The sequence below is a fragment of the Dermacentor albipictus genome, chromosome 5, assembly GCF_038994185.2.
Source record: "Dermacentor albipictus isolate Rhodes 1998 colony chromosome 5, USDA_Dalb.pri_finalv2, whole genome shotgun sequence".
Lineage (NCBI taxonomy): Eukaryota > Metazoa > Arthropoda > Arachnida > Ixodida > Ixodidae > Dermacentor > Dermacentor albipictus.
In genome coordinates, this window is record NC_091825.1 from 57,451,087 (window position 1) to 57,468,437 (window position 17,351).

General features: G+C 47.6%; 1 protein-coding gene across 2 annotated transcripts in view; it reads right to left on the reverse strand.

Moving 5' to 3' along the window:
• Positions 1 to 17,351, reverse strand: part of LOC135911176 (uncharacterized) — a 330,618-nt gene that overhangs the window by 136,572 nt on the left and 176,695 nt on the right. The window lies entirely within an intron of this gene.

Genomic DNA, 17,351 nt, shown 5'->3' on the forward strand with positions numbered 1-17,351 from the left:
ACCAGCGGAAACGGCGAGCGGTGAAGCCAGCGATGTCGACATGGAGACGGGGCTGTCCATTCAAATTGACGGTGCGACGCGTGGTGAGCCACAGGGAAAGTGTGTTCTGCTACACATGCAGAGAGAGAGAGAGAGAGAGAAACTTTATTTGGTTCTTTCAAGGATTTAGCGTCTCGAGGTCTCCGTCATCTTCTCGGGCGCCGGCGACTTGGAGCCTCTTCCGGCAAGGGTGGGCCCCTATTCCAGGGCTCCACTGAGCCTAGCTACCTCACTAGCGTGCTGCACTAAGGCCCTTTGGGCCGTGAGCTCGCAGCTGATTGATTGTGTTTACATTCCCATGCGACATGATAGAGTGTGGGTGTGGCCCCGCACCATGGACAGGTGTCTCTGTATTGTGTTAGGTACATTTTGTTTAGGATGTATAAATTCGGGAAGGAGTTTGTCTGCAATCTGCGTCAACTCGTTGCTTCCTCCTTCGTTAGAGCTTTGTGCGGTGGGGTGTATTTGGCTCATGTCCCTCTGTATCAGTTTAAGATTTCTGTGTATCCTTCACAAGCGTGTGGGTGATACTCCGGGGCGTGCGACTGCTCTGCTCGGAACGTGGCGTCTCGAGCTAGGCCGTCTGCCCTTTCGTTACCCTCTATGCCTGCGTGGGCCGCAATCCAGATTAACTTGTGCGTAACGTTCCTCTCAGCGAAGTTGGCTCTGCCAAGAATTCTGAGGGCGGCTTTGCTAATCCTGCCCCTCGTGCAATTTCTGCACGCTTCCGTCGAGTCTGTTAGGATGTTTAGAGGTCTTCCTGTCCTATATCCTTCTACTGCCGCCAGCGCCACGGCAATTTCTTCTGCCTCTGCTGTGCCGGCTGCTTTTGCCGTCGCACATGTGATCAGATTCCCGTCGCCGTCCACCACCACCACCACCGTGGCCGTGCGCTTCCCTTCTCGCGGGTACGATGCAGCATCCGTGTATACCATGTTGTCTAGTAGCGGTAGTGTCTTTTCCACATATTCGGCTCGCGCCTGCCTTCTGCTTTCGTGGAGGTTGGGGTCCGTGTTCTTAGGTACTGGCCTAACGCTTATTGTTTTTCTTAAGCAGTCGGGCACGTCTGCGTATCTATCTACGTGACCGCTCGTGTCCCGTCTCAGCCTAGTCAGGAGCGCTCTCCCTGCAGGGGTGCTTTTGAGTCTGGCTTTTTGCGTTTCGAGAAGGGCTTCCGCCATTCCACTGAAAGTGTTGCTGATGCCCAGTTGGGGCAGCTTTTCGTTTGACGTGTTTTTTGGCAGATGGAGAGCCGTCTTGTATGCTTTCCTGAGTATCGTGTCCGCCTGTTCCCTCTCTCCTTTGGTGATCGCGTGGTACGGTAGCGAGTAGATGACTCGGCTGACGAGCAGGCTGCCGGCGAGTTTGAGTGTGTCATCTTCTTTCATGCCGTATCTTTTTTGGGAGACCCTGTTGATCATCCGGCCCACCGGCTCCGTCGATTTGCTCAGCAGGCTGATGGTGTGGCTGCATTTTCTGCTGCCCTGTAGCCACATGACCAGGATTCTGATCATGTTCTTTTCCGGGATGTTTTGACCGTCAAGCGTTACCTCCAGTGTTGCTTGGGTAGGGTGTCTACCTGCTCTCAGTAGTTCGGATTTTTCTGTAGAGCATACCAGTCCCCTCTCTCTGGTGTACTTTTCGACACAGCGCGCAGCCTCCTGTTGCAAAGAAGAGACGGCGCGAACATGGACAGCGAGCAACGCGGCGTCGAAGCCCAATCTGAAAGGCCGCGCACGCTGACGCTACATTGATCTTGACGGTACGATAAGTGGCTACAAAAATTGCCGAAAGGCGCAACGCCGCTACCCTATAGACGCGAGCTTGTGAATCCATCGGAAGTTCGGCCGCTTGTCCAGGAAGCCGGCGTGAGCTGTGCTTCTCAGTGCGCCCAAAGGCAGTATTGTGGTGCTGCAACTGTTTTCGTGATAGCATTCTTTTAGTTTTTTTTAAATATCACTTGCTCTTGGGCACTAGTGCAAGAAAACAGAACATGCGGCAACCACAGATCCCACAATAAATTTTGGTTGAATGCACCTTCTAAGGTGAACAAATATACACACCAGCCTGACATCCTTGTCATAGTGCACCTTTCTTCCAGAGACCTTTAGGCTTCTAATCGCGGTTTAGCGCTGTGATTATGATCTATTCTTTGCAATATCTGCAGTCATCACATGTTTATTGTCTCATTATTATTATTATCATCATCAGCCTACTTTATGTCCACTGCAAGACCAAGGCCTGTCCCTGCGATCTCCAATTACCCCTGTCCTGCGCCAACGGATTCCAACTAACACCCGCGAATTTACTAATTTCATCGCTCCACTTAGTCTTCTGCCGTCATCGACTGCGTTTCCCTTCTATTGGTACCAATTCTGTAACCCTAATGGTTAAACAGCTATCTAACCTGCGCATTACATGACTTGCGCACCTCCACATTTTTCTCTTAATATCAATTACAATCTAGGCTATACGCGTTTGCTCTCTGATCCAAACCGCTCTCTTTCTGTCTCTTAATGTTATGCCTAGTATTCTTCATTCCATCGCTCTTTGTGCGGTCCTTAACTTGGTCTCAAGTTTTCTTGTCGATCTCCAAGTCTCTGCCCCATATGTTAGCACCGGTAAAAGGCACTGATTGGACACCTTCCTTTTCAATGATAATGGTAAGCTTCAAGTCAGGAGCTGACAATGTATGCCTTATCCGATCCTACCCATTTTTATTCTTCTATGAATTTACTTGTGATGATGAGGGTTCCCGGTGATTAGTTATCTTAGGAAAACGTACTCCTTCACAGACTCTAGAGGCTGACAGAATCGCCAATCTATTTATCATTATTTTTGTCTTATACATATTAGCCTTCAACCAAATTCTTGCACTCTCTCTGTAAAGGTCCTCAATCATTTGCTGTAACTCGTCTGCAGTGTTACTGAATAGAACAATGTAATCGGCAAACCGAAGGTTGCTGAGATATTCGCCGTGAATCCTTACTAATAAGCCTTCCCAGTTTAATTGCTTGAATACTTCTTCCAAGCACACAGTGAATAGCTTTGGAGAGATTGTGTCCCTGACCCCGTTCTTTAAAGTTATCTTCCCACTTTTCTAGTATAGAATTAAGGTAGCTGTGGAATCTCTGTAGACATTTTGCAAGGTACATACTTAAGGGGCCTGTACTCCTTGATTACGTAATCCCTCTATGACTGCTCGTATCTCTACAGAATCAAATGCCTTTTCGTAATCTATGAAGGCCATATCGAGAGGCTGATTGTACTGTGCGGATTTCTCGAATATCTTAATGATGACATGGATGGGTTCCGTTGCAGAATATCCCTTCCTGAAGCCAACCTGTTCGCTTGGTTGACTAAAGTCCAGTGTTGCGCTTATCTATTGGAGATAACTTTGGTGAATGTTTTATATAATACTAGGAGTAAGCTAATGGGTCCATATTTTTTTTCAATTCTTTAACGTCTCCCTTTTTGTGGATCAGTGAAATGTTTGCCCTTTTCTAGTTTTGTGGGGCCCCTGAATTAGACAGACACTTGGTATAGAGAGCCGCCACTTTTACAATGATTATGTTTCCTCCATCTCTGATTAAATTGACAGTGATTGCCTATTCCCCTCCCACTTTTCCCCGTTTCAGGTCTTGCAGGGCCCTTCTGACTTCACCGCTAGTTATTGGAGTTGCTGTGTCCTGTTCATTACTGTTGCTAATGGAGGTATCCTGGCTCCTCTGGGTACAGTACAGGTCAGTATAAAATTATTCCGCTGCTTTTACTTTACCTTCGAGATTGCTGATATTACCATGCTTATCTTTCAGTGCATACACCTTGGTTTGTCCTTTGCCGAGTTTCTTTCTCACTGATTTCAGGCTGCGTCCATTTTTGCGGCTTCTTCAGTCTTTCTCACGTTATAGTTTCCAATAAAACTTATTTTCGCCTTCTTGATCAGTTGTGATAGTTCCGCAAATTCTATCTTATCTCTTCAGTTGGACACTCTCATTCTTTGTCTTTCCTTCATTAGGTCCTTTGTTACCTGGGAGAGCTTGCCTACTGGTTGCCTTGGGGCCTTATCTCCTGCTTCAATTGCTGCATCTGAAGCCAGCCTAGTTACGGTTTCGTTCATTACCTCTATGTCATCTTCATCTCTCAGTTCTAAGGCTGCATAGTTGTTTGCTAGTACCAGACTTAATTCATCTGCTTTTATTCTTACTGCCTCTAGGTTGACCTATTTCTTCTTGTCCAATTTTACTCTTTCTCTGGTCAAATTGAGGCGAAGCCTAGCCCTCACTAGCCTATGGCATAAAGCATGAAGTTAATTTCATTTCTTGTTTCTCCATTAGGGCTTTTTCTGGGCCCCTTTCTGTTGCTACGCTTCCGTAAAAAGTGTCCATTATTCGAAGCTTATCCCTTCCTGCGAATTCTACCAGCATCTTTCCTCTAGCCTACCTAGTATCTACGCCGTAGTTGCCAATAGCTAGTGCACCAGCCTGCTCTTTCCCCATTTTTGCATCGATGTCGCCCATTACTACAGTATACTGAGCTTGCACTTTTCTCATTGCTAATACATCTTCATAAAACTGATCTGCTTCCTCATCATCGTGACTGAATGTTCGAGCGTAGGGTTGTACTACTCTTAATATATACCTTTTATTAAGCTTTATTACGACTACTGCTACCTTTTCATTAATGCTGCAGAATTCGTCAATATTGCCCGCTATGTCCTTATGTATTAGGAATCCCACCCCGTATTGCTCCTTACCTGGGAGACCTCTGTAGCAGAGGAAATTGCAGTTATTCAGCAATATAAGAGCTTCACCAGTTCTTCTAATCTCACTAAGGTCGATGATCTCCCAAACAATGCCTCATAGTTCCTCAAAGGGTCCTGGTAAGCTAGCCTCACTCGACAGAGTTCGCCTGTTACAGGTTGATAGGGTCAGTTTCTATTGGCGGTCTGTCCAGACCCCGGGATTGTTAACACCCTCTGCTGCGTTACAGGTCTGACCGCTGCCTCGGTCAGGTACTCCGCAGCTGCTGGAGACTGAGCGTCATAGGTTAATTGTTGGAATCATCAGGGAGATGTGGCCGACTGCTGCACCAGGGAGGTCAATTCCTGTTCTGGTGAGGGAGTGTCTTTGTTCAAGCTTAGTGGGCTTCCCTAATTTGGTCGTACCTGGATTAGTATTGCCACACTCGCTCTCGGCATCTTTTGAAGGTGTCAGGTGTCACTCCAAGGCTGCAGATGTGCACTAGAGGAGGTGAATTATTCAAGCTCACCACCGCCAGGCAGCGTGACGTCATGGATCGGAGTAAACATGCCTTGTCCTATCTAGATGGTGTTTGCTAATAGGCGCTTCTCTTTCTCTCTTTTTTTCCGCACATGCCCATGGGGTCTTGCTCGAGGTGTTTTTGTTTTGGCGTACAGGCGAACGTCAGATGGAGGGAAGAATCGGCTAGTCAAATAGAGCTTCGCTGTAAAGCGCTTGCATTTTAGGGCCTTCTTGAATTACAGCGTGTCAAATTTATGAGCCGCAGCAATAATTCTAGCGCGAAAGCAACAAACTGCTTAAGTCTTGATGACTATAATGCTGATTGCAGTTAAATAAGTGCACACGGAGCTACATTTAAAAGAACTATCACGTTCCATGATGGTAGGTGATGGTTAATGGCGCAAGGGCCTGGTATGGCCAAAGAGCACCATGCCAAATGATAATATCAGCAATGTATTGTGAATGGCGTGGGCAGTGAATTCATCATGGTAAATGTGACATGGACGTAAAAAGGCCCAAAGAACTGTCGCTGTAAATGGCGTTATATATAGGTATTAAAATGATGGCGATGGCAATTGGGTTTCGTTAAAATCATGTTGGAACAAAAGGGTGCATAACAGTGACACTAGAAATTCAAGAGAGCTCTTTTGTAGAAGGGCTGTTACTCGTGTGCTAAAAATTACATGTCCAAATTATTTTCAGAGTATCTATATCCGCTAAAAACTCTAAGACTAATTTCAGGTTAAAAAGCGGTTCAGCGCTAAGAAAAAATGCAGGGTGAAGAGGTATATTTTCACTACATGCAGAAAAGAAATACTTTTTTTTCTGTGTTTCTATTGCAGGGCACTGTATAAAAACGTGGAGAACTGTCAAACAATGGCCGCACATACTACAAGTTGGAGGATCACCCCCAGTCAAGAGATAAGTGTGAGTACCGTATGTGTGGCCTAGCCTTAAGCGGCAAAGATGTACTTTCCATGTACCGTGCTGTTTTCCTATTTATCCAGTTCCCCAGTTTTGGTTTTATTATATGAAGCTTATTTATTGCGTTTGTATCTCACTCATCTTGCCGATGATTCCTCAATTTACGGCGTAGGAAAGGCTATAGGTCTGTGGCAGGGATGGGAATATTGCCATCTGTGTCGCAAAAAATTACTGACGTTGCGGTTTTGTCAGCTGCTTCTTTCCCTTTTAGACCTTTGTAACCAAGTACCGATCATATGACAATCACTTGATTGCACATATGTAGGGAGCACAATAAGTTATACTCTTCATTCAAAACGGAATTCTTATGTTTTCGTAAACTAATTCACGACACCTAACGAGTCTGGGAAGAGAACAGCCTTAGCCTCGTTTGTGAGCCTTATGTGTTTAATAGCCGAGAGCATAGCGTGTGCTTCCGCTGTAAAGATGCTTCTGTGTGGATTGAGTGCCCCAGATGTTCAAAATGAGGGTTCGAGAGCTGCGTAGGCAACACCAGCAGCGGAATTCGAAGCATCTGTGTAAAATTCAGCATAGGAATACTTTTCTTTAAGTTCAAGAAAATGTGATTGTATGTGAGCCTCAGGTGCTCGTTCCGACATATTTAATAAAGAGATGTCCCATTGGATAGTTCGCCACTCCCAAGGTGGTGGAAGTCGAGGAGGAGCCATTAGGGCATTCTCTAAAATAGGGATGCCTGTTTCTTCTGACCGTGCTTCCAATCGGAGGAGCAGAGGGGACCTGGTGGCTGGGCGGTTATGGAATAGCCTGGCGATGGACGAGTCGCTAATTGTAAAATGACATGGATGCTGAATTTCTGATTTAATTTTCAGGGCGTAAGGGAAAGTTAAATCTGCTCTTTGTAGATGTAGAGACCATTCGTTGGATTCAACGTACAGGCTCTCTACAGGACTAGTCCTGAAAGCACCTGTAGCAAGACGGATACCCAAGTGGTGAATCAAATCTAGCATCGTCGAGGCAGTAGGCGTAGCAGATTTATAAACTATAGTACTGTCGTCAAGGCGTGACCTTATCAGACTTTTATACAAGCTCAAAAGGCACTTTCTTTCACTTCCCCAGGGTGTACGGGACAAGAGCATCAGAAGATTGATTGTCTTCATGCAATTCGCCTTCAGATATTTCAAGTGGGGGATAAATGTTAATCTATAGTCTAAAATGAGGCCCAAGAATGTATGCTCATGGCTCACAGGGAGCTGTTGTCGATTAAGGTAAATAGCGGGTTCAGGTACTATAGCTCTCTTGTTTGAGGGGCGAACGCACGTGCTTTTTTGCGGGTTTAATTTAATGCCATTCTCGTCAGCCCACTTTGACAATTTGTTGAGCCCGAGCCGTGCATGTCGCTCACACATGGAAAGACTAGATTATTTAAAACCTATTTGTACGTCATCCACGTACACAGAATAAAACATTGTACGTGGTATGATAGCATAACGCGCGTTCATTTTTACAACGAATAGAGTGCAGCTAAGCACGCCACCCTGTGGTACGCCCGTTTTTGTGTAAATAGACGAGATAGCACATTACCAACGCTGACGTGGTACGTGCGGTTAGACAGGTAACTCTGGATTACATTCAGCACTTTGCATCGGACTTCCATTTCAGCCAGGTCACGGAGAATTCCGAAACGCCGCGTGGTGTCATAAGCCTTGTCCATGTCAATAAATACTGACAAAAACAACTGCTTATGCACAAAAGCATCGCGAATATTCATCTCGATGTGGACAAGGTGATCAGTTGCGGATCTATCTTCCCTGAAACCACACTGTAGGGGACCTAATAGTTCACTTTCAAGAAAATGAAGGAGACGCCGGTTAGCCACATTTTGAAACAGTTTACATAGGCGACTTGTCAAGGCTATAGGCCTATAGCTGTTGACCGAAGTTGGGTCTTTGCTGTCTAGTTTAGTCAGTTTGCTGTATTGGACACGCACTTCCGGAAGAAGGTCGCGCTTCCCATCTTAGTTACTGTGTAACGAGAGCTGAATGCTTCTGCCCGACATTTAGCGACCACAAATGGGGTATTGTACGGACTGTCTTGGTTTCGTGTTTACTATGTATTGGATGGTACTTTGGAAATATTTGTCTTGGTTTCATCAGAAAGTTGAACGTTTCAACTGTGCGCCCCCTCTTCAGGGAGCGATCAGGGAGTGGGGGCAAGGTAGAAGCCATATATAGTATTACTGTATTCTGCAGGAACGCCCGCCGCCCACCTCGGAGCCCAACCTGGGGACGTCAAACGATTAGAAAAGTTCTATTCTGCGTACGCCAGCGGTACGCTCCCAACATACCCTAATATATATATATATATATATATATATATATATATATATATATATATATATATATATATATATACCCAAGACTGGATATATTGCACAAGGTTAACCCTTGCCGCCCAGAAAATAGGAAGTTAAAGACATGAACAGAAGGCAGCAAAGATGGAAAAGTGGGAGAGAAAGACGAAGATGGCAAAGCAGTACAGGAAAAGGCGATTGCCGATTTCCTCCAGGTGGGTCAGCCTGGAGGTGCCGTCTGTGTGAAGGGAAGGTCGAAGATATGTGTTGCCTCTGCCGGGGTGGGGGGGGGGGGACGGAGGGGGCTTAAGGTTCAAACACCCAGCAGCAGCTCAAACTCCAGGATCTCCCTTTCCCCAGACACGGCTAAGCCACGCACGGCTACGTGCGAGAGAGGCTAACCCTCGTGTGCTCGGGTACGTGGTGTCTCAGAACACCAAACGCCTGCTCCGACAGACGCCCCTGCGGGCAACTATCACGTTCCAGTCACTGGCACCGCCCACACTCATCTTAGTGGGGATTAGTGACTAGTCCGATACATCTAGAAAGGTTATGTTATCTTACCAAAACGATAAAATTTGACATGGCAAACACGGGGCGTTGTGTCAACGACCGACTTAGGGAACATGCAAAAGGTCTAAAGAATAATGAAGGTGAGCGACTTGTGGATCATTGCAGGGCTTGCACCGATTGTTTTCCACGGTTCCGCGATGCGAGGATTTTGGGTAGAGGCAAGCATCAGACATCACGTGAAACATTGGAAGCCTTCTACATCAAGAAAGCGGGTCCGAACTGTGCTAGTGATACGTCGGTTTTTCTTTACGATGCTGAGCTGAAGTTTCTATCGCGCCCACTCTGACAAAAACTTGTACTCCATGTTGCCTTGCACGCATGCGCGGTGTTTGTGGAGGGCTATATATGTCGAGTGCTTTCACCCTCATTAAACAGTTGAAGTAGCGCCGGTGCTGTCGTCGTCTTTCTTGTGTGTGTTGTTTTTTGGCGCAAAATCTTTTCAGTATGCAAGATCACCAACTAGCCCAGCACTTAACCCTTCTAAAGTATATTTCTTCTATATCGGGCTCGCCTTTCTATCTTCCTTCTGTTGACCTTCAGGACGTGAACCAGCTCCTGACAAACATCGTGTTTGCGACATGCCGTGCAGCTTACCTTGGATTGTGCATCAGGAATTTTGTTACACCGGTAGAATTGAGTGCTCTGTTTGGCCCTGTGGCACCCTCTAGGGGCCATGTGAAACGTGTCTGCAAGATCTGGCGATCGGAACTGTGGCGGCAAATTCGTTTATATACAGATTGGCTACATGTTGTCTGCTGTGCCCAGTACTCGGAATGGATTGCTCTAAGGCGCTTCTATTACCTTAGAAGCGAAACTGCCCGTATGACTGAGATGTGGTGGAATTAGAATTTGAAATTCATTCTTAGAGCCATGGGAAAACCAATAGCGCAGGACCATGTAAATGGAAATCTTACAGTTATGGGACGTGCCTCCATTCCTTCCAACATTTCAAATGTTCTTCAGAAAGGCCCCAAGTTTGGACTTGAGCCATTGGTCCCACCCCACGAACTGATGGCCTTAAACAGGGCTATGGTGAAGGAGGCCCCACAAGAAGATCGGGAGCGCTGCCTTTTGGAAGGAGTGAACTGCCTTGTCAACAGTGTCACGCGGACTGAACAGAACTGCTCTAAGACCCTTTGCGTTTCCTAGTTAATTTCTTCAAGTATAATGATCTCTGCCTTTTGCAGGCAGGTAAGTTAGGCGGCTTCGTAGTATTGCCTAGAACCATGTATAGAGAGAAAGCAGCACATGCGGTGAACAAAAACTTCGTGATTGTGAAAAAAGCTCAAACGAGAATTAAGAGCAAAGCGATTGACCTTTGTAAGCGCCTAGATCTGCAAGGACTAGCTAAAGATCTAAGAGTGAGAGGGGGGCGTTAAATGTTTTCTTTTCCGTTAGAACGCATAAACCCTAAGCTCCCTTCCATACCATTGTGAGTGAAGCTGGTACCTGGCAACATTGCGTGAGTAAGTTCCTTCAGAAAAGTTTGAACAGTTTAGTAATAACTTATCCCTTTCTTACAAGAAGTTCAGGGGAAGTAGCCCATTTTTTTCGAAGAAAAGAATGACATAGATTATGCTTTTTCTGTTGATGTAGAAGACCTTTTTTATTCAGTGCCCTATCCGGGCCTGTTTGCCTGTTAAAGATTTCATAGACGAGAGTGGCCCGGTGGCTTTCCAAAATGCCGCTGGTATCACTGTTGATAGCTTTTTAGTCCTTTTAGAATTTTATCTCCGAAGTACTTTTATCTTGTTTGACGAGCAACCTTACCTGCAGAAGAAAGGCATATGCATAGGCTCTTGCATAGCCCCTATACTTTGCAATATCTTTTTATCATCTATCGATTGCTCTTTACACGATCGTTTTAACCATTTTATTATTGATAAAGTCCTTAAAGTGTTTCGTTACATGGACGCCTTTTTAGTGGTTTTAAACAAGCAGTGCTCCGTTTCGAATGAGGCTACAGTGAGCAGTGTTTTAGATCATTTAACAAACCTGGGGAAAAGGCTCTGTTTTACTTATGAGCTACCTCACAATGGTTTGCTTCAGTTTTTAGATTTACAGTTAAAGTTTTCAGATGTGCACATTTCTTGGGCTTACTCCCCTCGTGCGCAAAAAGGGCTCTTGCCGTACAATTCAGCCCATTCAAAGGTAGTGAAAAGAGGTATTGCCAACCTCTGCCTGGAGTCATCGCTCCGGAAGTCGTGTGTCCATGAGATGCAAGCAAGTTTTGACAACCAATTGGGCAGGCTCGTTGCAGCTGGCTTCCCTGAGTCGGCCTTGGTCCCTGTGGCAGGAACGCTTTCGAAGAAGTTGAAGGCTGGGGTATGTAGGGTAGAGCCGAAGAAAAAAGAGTGGCCTATAGTGGTCCCATACATCCATAAAGTCACGCACAGCCTGAAAAAAGTGGCTAACCGGTATAATGTACCGGTGGTGTTCTCCGCTCCCCAAAAGCTTGCCCAGCTAAGCCGTCGCATACCTTGTGAAAGCCAAATGCCTGGCTGTCAGAAGAAACATGGTCAGCGTTTCGTAAAGTGTGCCACAAAAGTGGTGTCGTGACACGGCATACGAGCGTGACGCGTATGCGTGTCGGAAGGAACAGTCGACGAGCCGCGCTCCGGGTGACGAAAGGGAAAGTCCCCCGTTTATTGTGCTGGCCGATAATATACATTCTGGGGACGTCACGTGTCACAAGTAGCTTGGCAATCGCAGTTGTGGTCCAGCTATCTGTCGTGACGTTGCACGCCGCACACAGACGGGCGATAACAGCACATCCCTCTTTCTCAAGCAGAGGAACATTCGCACATACATGGCAGAGAATATGTTATACCAGAAAAAAACAAAACAGCAAACCACTCAAAGTCAAGTCGTATGGATTTCTTCACCACACAAGAACATTCGAAAACACAAGACAGAGAACATATTTTGTATCAGAAAAACACTGAACACTAAATACCAAAGCACTACTCATCAAAGCGCAGTCGGATGGGTTTCGTCACCAGTCTACCAAGCCGTGTTACAGTGGGAGTGGGGTCACCACTCGCCACAGCGCGAGTTGGAGGCCCCGCTGAATCTGTTGCAGTAGCGCCATCTGGGCCATGAGCCAATTGTGCCGCGCTCGGCTGCTCCGCGGTTCCTGGAAATTCGTAAGTTTCCATGTGCGCCCTTTCTTTTGGGAGACGGTTAAGCATTCTCCTGTTTCTGCGGAGGCAAACGCCGTCGTCTGTTCCCACTACATATGACCGCGGTTTCGGTGCTCGTGCGAGGACTGTGGCCTTGGATTGCATGTCTGTCGCCCAGACCAAGTCACCTGCTTCTAGCTCGGGAAGCCGTCTGGCCCGATGGCGTCGGTTGTTGTAGCGGCATTGCGGCCGTCTCACCGTCTGGTCTCTGGCCACGACTTTCGGGCTGTTTTTCCCGGATTTCGATGACGTGGTAGCATTGGGACTCTTGTCCTCTGTCACCTACCCATAAGTATTTCCGCAGGACTGACCCCAAGAATGCCGGGCGTCGCCCTGTAAGCCCACAATGCCAGATACGGGTCTTTACACTTTAGAAGGAGGTGCTTAACCGTCTGAACCATTCGCTCTACTTCCCCGTTGCCCTGCGGGTGCCTCGGACTCACGGTGACATGGCGAAACCCGTAGGACATAGCAAACTGTTCAAACTCAGTTGCCACGAACTGAAGACCGTTGTCGGTCACCACGCACTCAGGGATTCCATGCCAAGAAAAAATACTTTTCAGTCTATCAATGACCGTTCCCGACTTTGTGGAAGGAAGAATGGCTACCTCAGGGTAACGTGAAAAATAATCCACGGCGACAAGATATGCCTGGCCGTTGATTACGCACAGATCTACTCCCACTCTCTCCCAAGGAAACGATGGTGTTGGGGAACATTTTTTAACTGCGCGAGCAAACGAACCGCAAAGACAGCGAGGGACAAGGACGGGCGCAGACTTGCAACTAAAGTTTATTCCACAAGGTACACATAAATACACACCCGACATACACCACTGCGCGTGCGCGAAAAAAAAAAGGAAAGGTAAAAGAAAAGTAAGACCTTGTATATGCGAAACGCGACCTACCTACGCTCGTCAATAAACCTAATCTCACTGGTATGTAAATAAACTGAGGTGTCACTGACACATTGTTGTCCCTTCTTTTTAATATGGTACGCCTCGAGTAGCTCTCTGGCTCGGCTATCTCGGCAGCGGCACAAAATCTTTGTTTCCTTCATGATCGGCTTGCACGTGCACGCCAGGCAGTGCACGTGCAAGCCGATCATGAAGGAAACAAAGATTTTGTGCCGCTGCCGAGATAGCCGAGCCAGAGAGCTACTCGAGGCGTACCATATTAAAAAGAAGGGACAACAATGTGTCAGTGACACCTCAGTTTATTTACATACCAGTGAGATTAGGTTTATTGACGAGCGTAGGTAGGTCGCGTTTCGCATATACAAGGTTTTACTTTTCTTTTACCTTTCCTTTTTTTTTCGCGCACGCGCAGTGGTGTATGTCGGGTGTGTATTTATATGTGTACCTTGTGGAATAAACTTTAGTTGCAAGTCTGCGCCCGTCCTTGTCCCTCGCTGTCTTTGTGCACGTGCAAGCCGATCATGAAGGAAAGAGATTTTGTGCCGCTGCCGAGATAGCCGAGCCAGAGAGCTACTCGAGGCGTACCATATTAAAAAGAAGGGACAACAATGTGTCAGTGACACCTCAGTTTAATTACATACCAGTGAGATTAGGTTTATTGACGAGCGTAGGTAGGTCGCGTTTCGCATATACAAGGTTATACTTTTCTTTTACCTTCCCTTTTTTTTTTCGCGCACGCGCAGTGGTGTATGTCGGGTGTGTATTTATATGTGTACCTTGTGGAATAAACTTTAGTTGCAAGTCTGCGCCCGTCCTTGTCCCTCGCTGTCTTTGTGGTTCGTTTGCTCGCGCAGATAAAAAATGTTCGCTAATACCTACCAACTCGCCCAACAACAAGTTCTACTAAACGATGGTGTTGGGGTTGTTATCATGGGCTCGGCTAGTTGCTGGGCATGTCGTGCGCAATCAGTGCACTGATTCACGAACTGCGCCAGATCGGTGCTCAATGCTGGCCACCAGACAGAACCGTTAGCAATATTACGACAACGCACGATACCCTGGTGCCCATCATGTAGTCTACACAGCACTTCCGTTCTTAGAGACTGTGGGATTACAAGCCTTGTTCCTTTCAACAAGAGACCATCAATTATGCTAAGGCATGCTCTATCTTGCCTGTAAGGCATGAGGAAAGAAGGAACATCTGGTTTCCTTGGCCAATTGGTTTTACACAGTCTGCGCAGGTGTTTGCAAACGGGATCATTAATTTGACATTCTCTCACTCTGGATAAAAAATTGCCCCCCCCCCCCCCGTTTCCAAGCCAAGCAAACACGCCTTAGAGTACGCTGTGATATCTGACACACTCAAGCCTTTTTCATAATCGCTGCGTGCTACAGGGGATCGTGAAAGGGTGTCGGCTGTGACTAGCGATTTGCCGGGAACGTACTGGACCGTGAAAAGATAGCGCATAAGGCGTAGCCGGAAGCGTTGAATTCGAGGGGGCATATCATCAATGGCCATCTGGCCCACTAAAGACACTAAAGGCTTGTGATCAGTTTCAAAGGTAACGTTTAGGCCACGGATGTACTCGTCAAATCTTTCGGCTGCCCACATCAGCGCTAGCGCTTCTTTTTCTATCTGGGAGTATCGCCGTTCTGTGTTCGTGAGAGAACGAGACGCGAAAGCTATTGGTCTACGGTGACCGTTTTTCTGTGTTTGAAAAAGAACAGCTCCCAGTCCGAAAGAGGATGCGTCCGCTGAAAGGATGGTAGGAAGCGTTGCATCGTACACGGCCATACACTGCGCAGAACAAATGAGCTCTTTTAGCTCGTTCAGCGCTTTTGATTGGTCACACCCCCAGACCCATTCGCTTTGTGCAAAAGAGCACGCATCGGAGCGGTAGTTTGCGCCAGGTGAGGCAAAAAGCGACCTAGGTGATTGGCCATGCCGAGCAAGCTTCTCAGTTCGGTGACATTTTTCGGTGCGTTCAGATTCTTTATAGCGCTGACCTTCGCTGGATCAGGCTCAATTCCGTTCTCATTCAGAAAATGGCCCAAAAATCTCAGTTTATTAACGCCAAACAGGCACTTATCTTTGTTCAGAGTCACGTTTGTGCTAGCTAGGCGTGACAGAACATCAGCTAAACGTTCGTCATGCTCGGCTTTCATATTACGAAACACTAAAATGTCATCCATGACGTTGACAACACCTGGCAGGCCACATAGTATTTCTGACATCCTTTTCTGGAAAGACTCCGGAGCGGACGTAATTCCGAACGGTAGTCTGGTAAAACAGTACCTCCCGAATGGAGTCAAGAACGTAGTTAGTTCTTCAGAGTCCCTACTTAGTCGGACTTGATGGAACCCCGAGAAGGCGTCAAGCTTAGACAACGATTTCGCACCCGCTAGAGAGCCTAATGCTTGATCGACCGTAGGTAGCGTGAAGCGTTCACGAACGACACACTTATTTAACTTTGTGAGGTCGACGCGTACTCTCAGTTCCCCCGACTGTTTCGTTACCAGGACTATTCCTGCGCACCAGTCCGTGGGGCCGTCTACCTTTCTAATTATTTCCATGCGCACGAGTCTCTATTTCGTGCTTTAGCCTTTCCATGAGTGGAATCGGCACTCGCCGCGGAACGGTTATGGCATGTGGAATTGCGCCCGATTGTAGCCTGATTGTGTATTCTCCTGGGGATAGTGCCTAGACTACGACTCATGCGCGGAAAAAGTGTCTCATACCGTTGCTTGTCTGCAGTAAGCGAGTCGGCAAATTTAACGATACCTAAAGCCTCTAAGGCTGACAGCCCGAGAAGTACGTCGCGAAGAGGGCTAACGACATAGCACGTTTGTCGGGCAGTCCTCTGTTTCCACGCAATCTCTGCGACAAATTTGCCTAGAACATTGAGCTTGTTCCCGCCAGCCCCCTGTAGTACCTCGTCTGCGTTATCCAGGTGGGTGGGCAATCCTGGAAATGTAGAAGGTAGAACCGACACTTCTGCACCCGAATCAACTTTAGCAAGGATAGGCACAGAGTTTATCAGAACCTGCACATAGCGCGCTTTCCCGGCCGCGTCAATCGCGCCAATGAAAGTTTCCCCGGTCCCATGTTCGACAGCCCAGACGCGTACCTTTCTTTGCGCTGACCCAAAATTCTTAAGGCAGGCTTTCGCAAAATGCCCTTTGTTACCACAGTAGTGGCACTTGGAAGCCTTGGCTGGGCACGTCGACCTCGGGTGCGCATCACCGACGCAGTAGGGGCACCGTCCCTCTTTGTGCTGCGGGCGTTTCTGGTGGCCTACGGCGTCCACGATGGCGCCTTGGTCCTGAAGTTCTGGCGGGCTCCCGATGTGGACACCCTCCAGTCGAAGGCTCTGCTGCTGCTGACGCACGGTTTCCTTGAGGCGAGCCTTGGCTAGCGCCGTAGCCAATGTCAGCTGCGGATCCATCTGCAAGGCCTCGGATAGTTGCATGTCCCGGAGCCCGACGACAAACCTGTCCCGGATGAGTCTCTTCTTCATATCCCCAAAGTCGCAGCGGTCTGCCAGCACGTGAAGTGCGGTTGCGAACTCATCCACCGATTCTTCTGGCCATTGCTGGCGTCTGTGAAAGCAGGCACTTTCACAAACAATGTTCCGCTCTTTGACAAAATGGCTGTCGAACTTCTGCTTCACGACATCATCACTTTTTGCTTCATCGTCAGTCAGCTCAAATGTAGCAAAGACTTCGCGGGCTTGGCGTCCCATTGTGTAAAGTAACGTGCGTACCTGGGCCTCTCCCGAACGTTCGTTGAGAGCTGTAGCGAAGCGGTAGTCATCGAAGTGGTCGATCCACGCCGGCCACTCTGGCGTTTTGTCAAAGTCCAGCGGTGGTGGCTGTTGGAGCCCGGGGATTACCGTTGCGGGCTTGTTTGCCATTTTCTGGAAATGCTGCCGTCCACGGCCTCAGCGAGATAGTTGAGCGCCGCCCACTTCTGACACCATGTCGTGACACGGCATACGAGCGTGACGCATATGCGTGTCGGAAGGAACAGTGGACGAGCCGCGCTCCGGGTGACGAAAGGGAAAGTCCCCCGTTTATTGTGCTG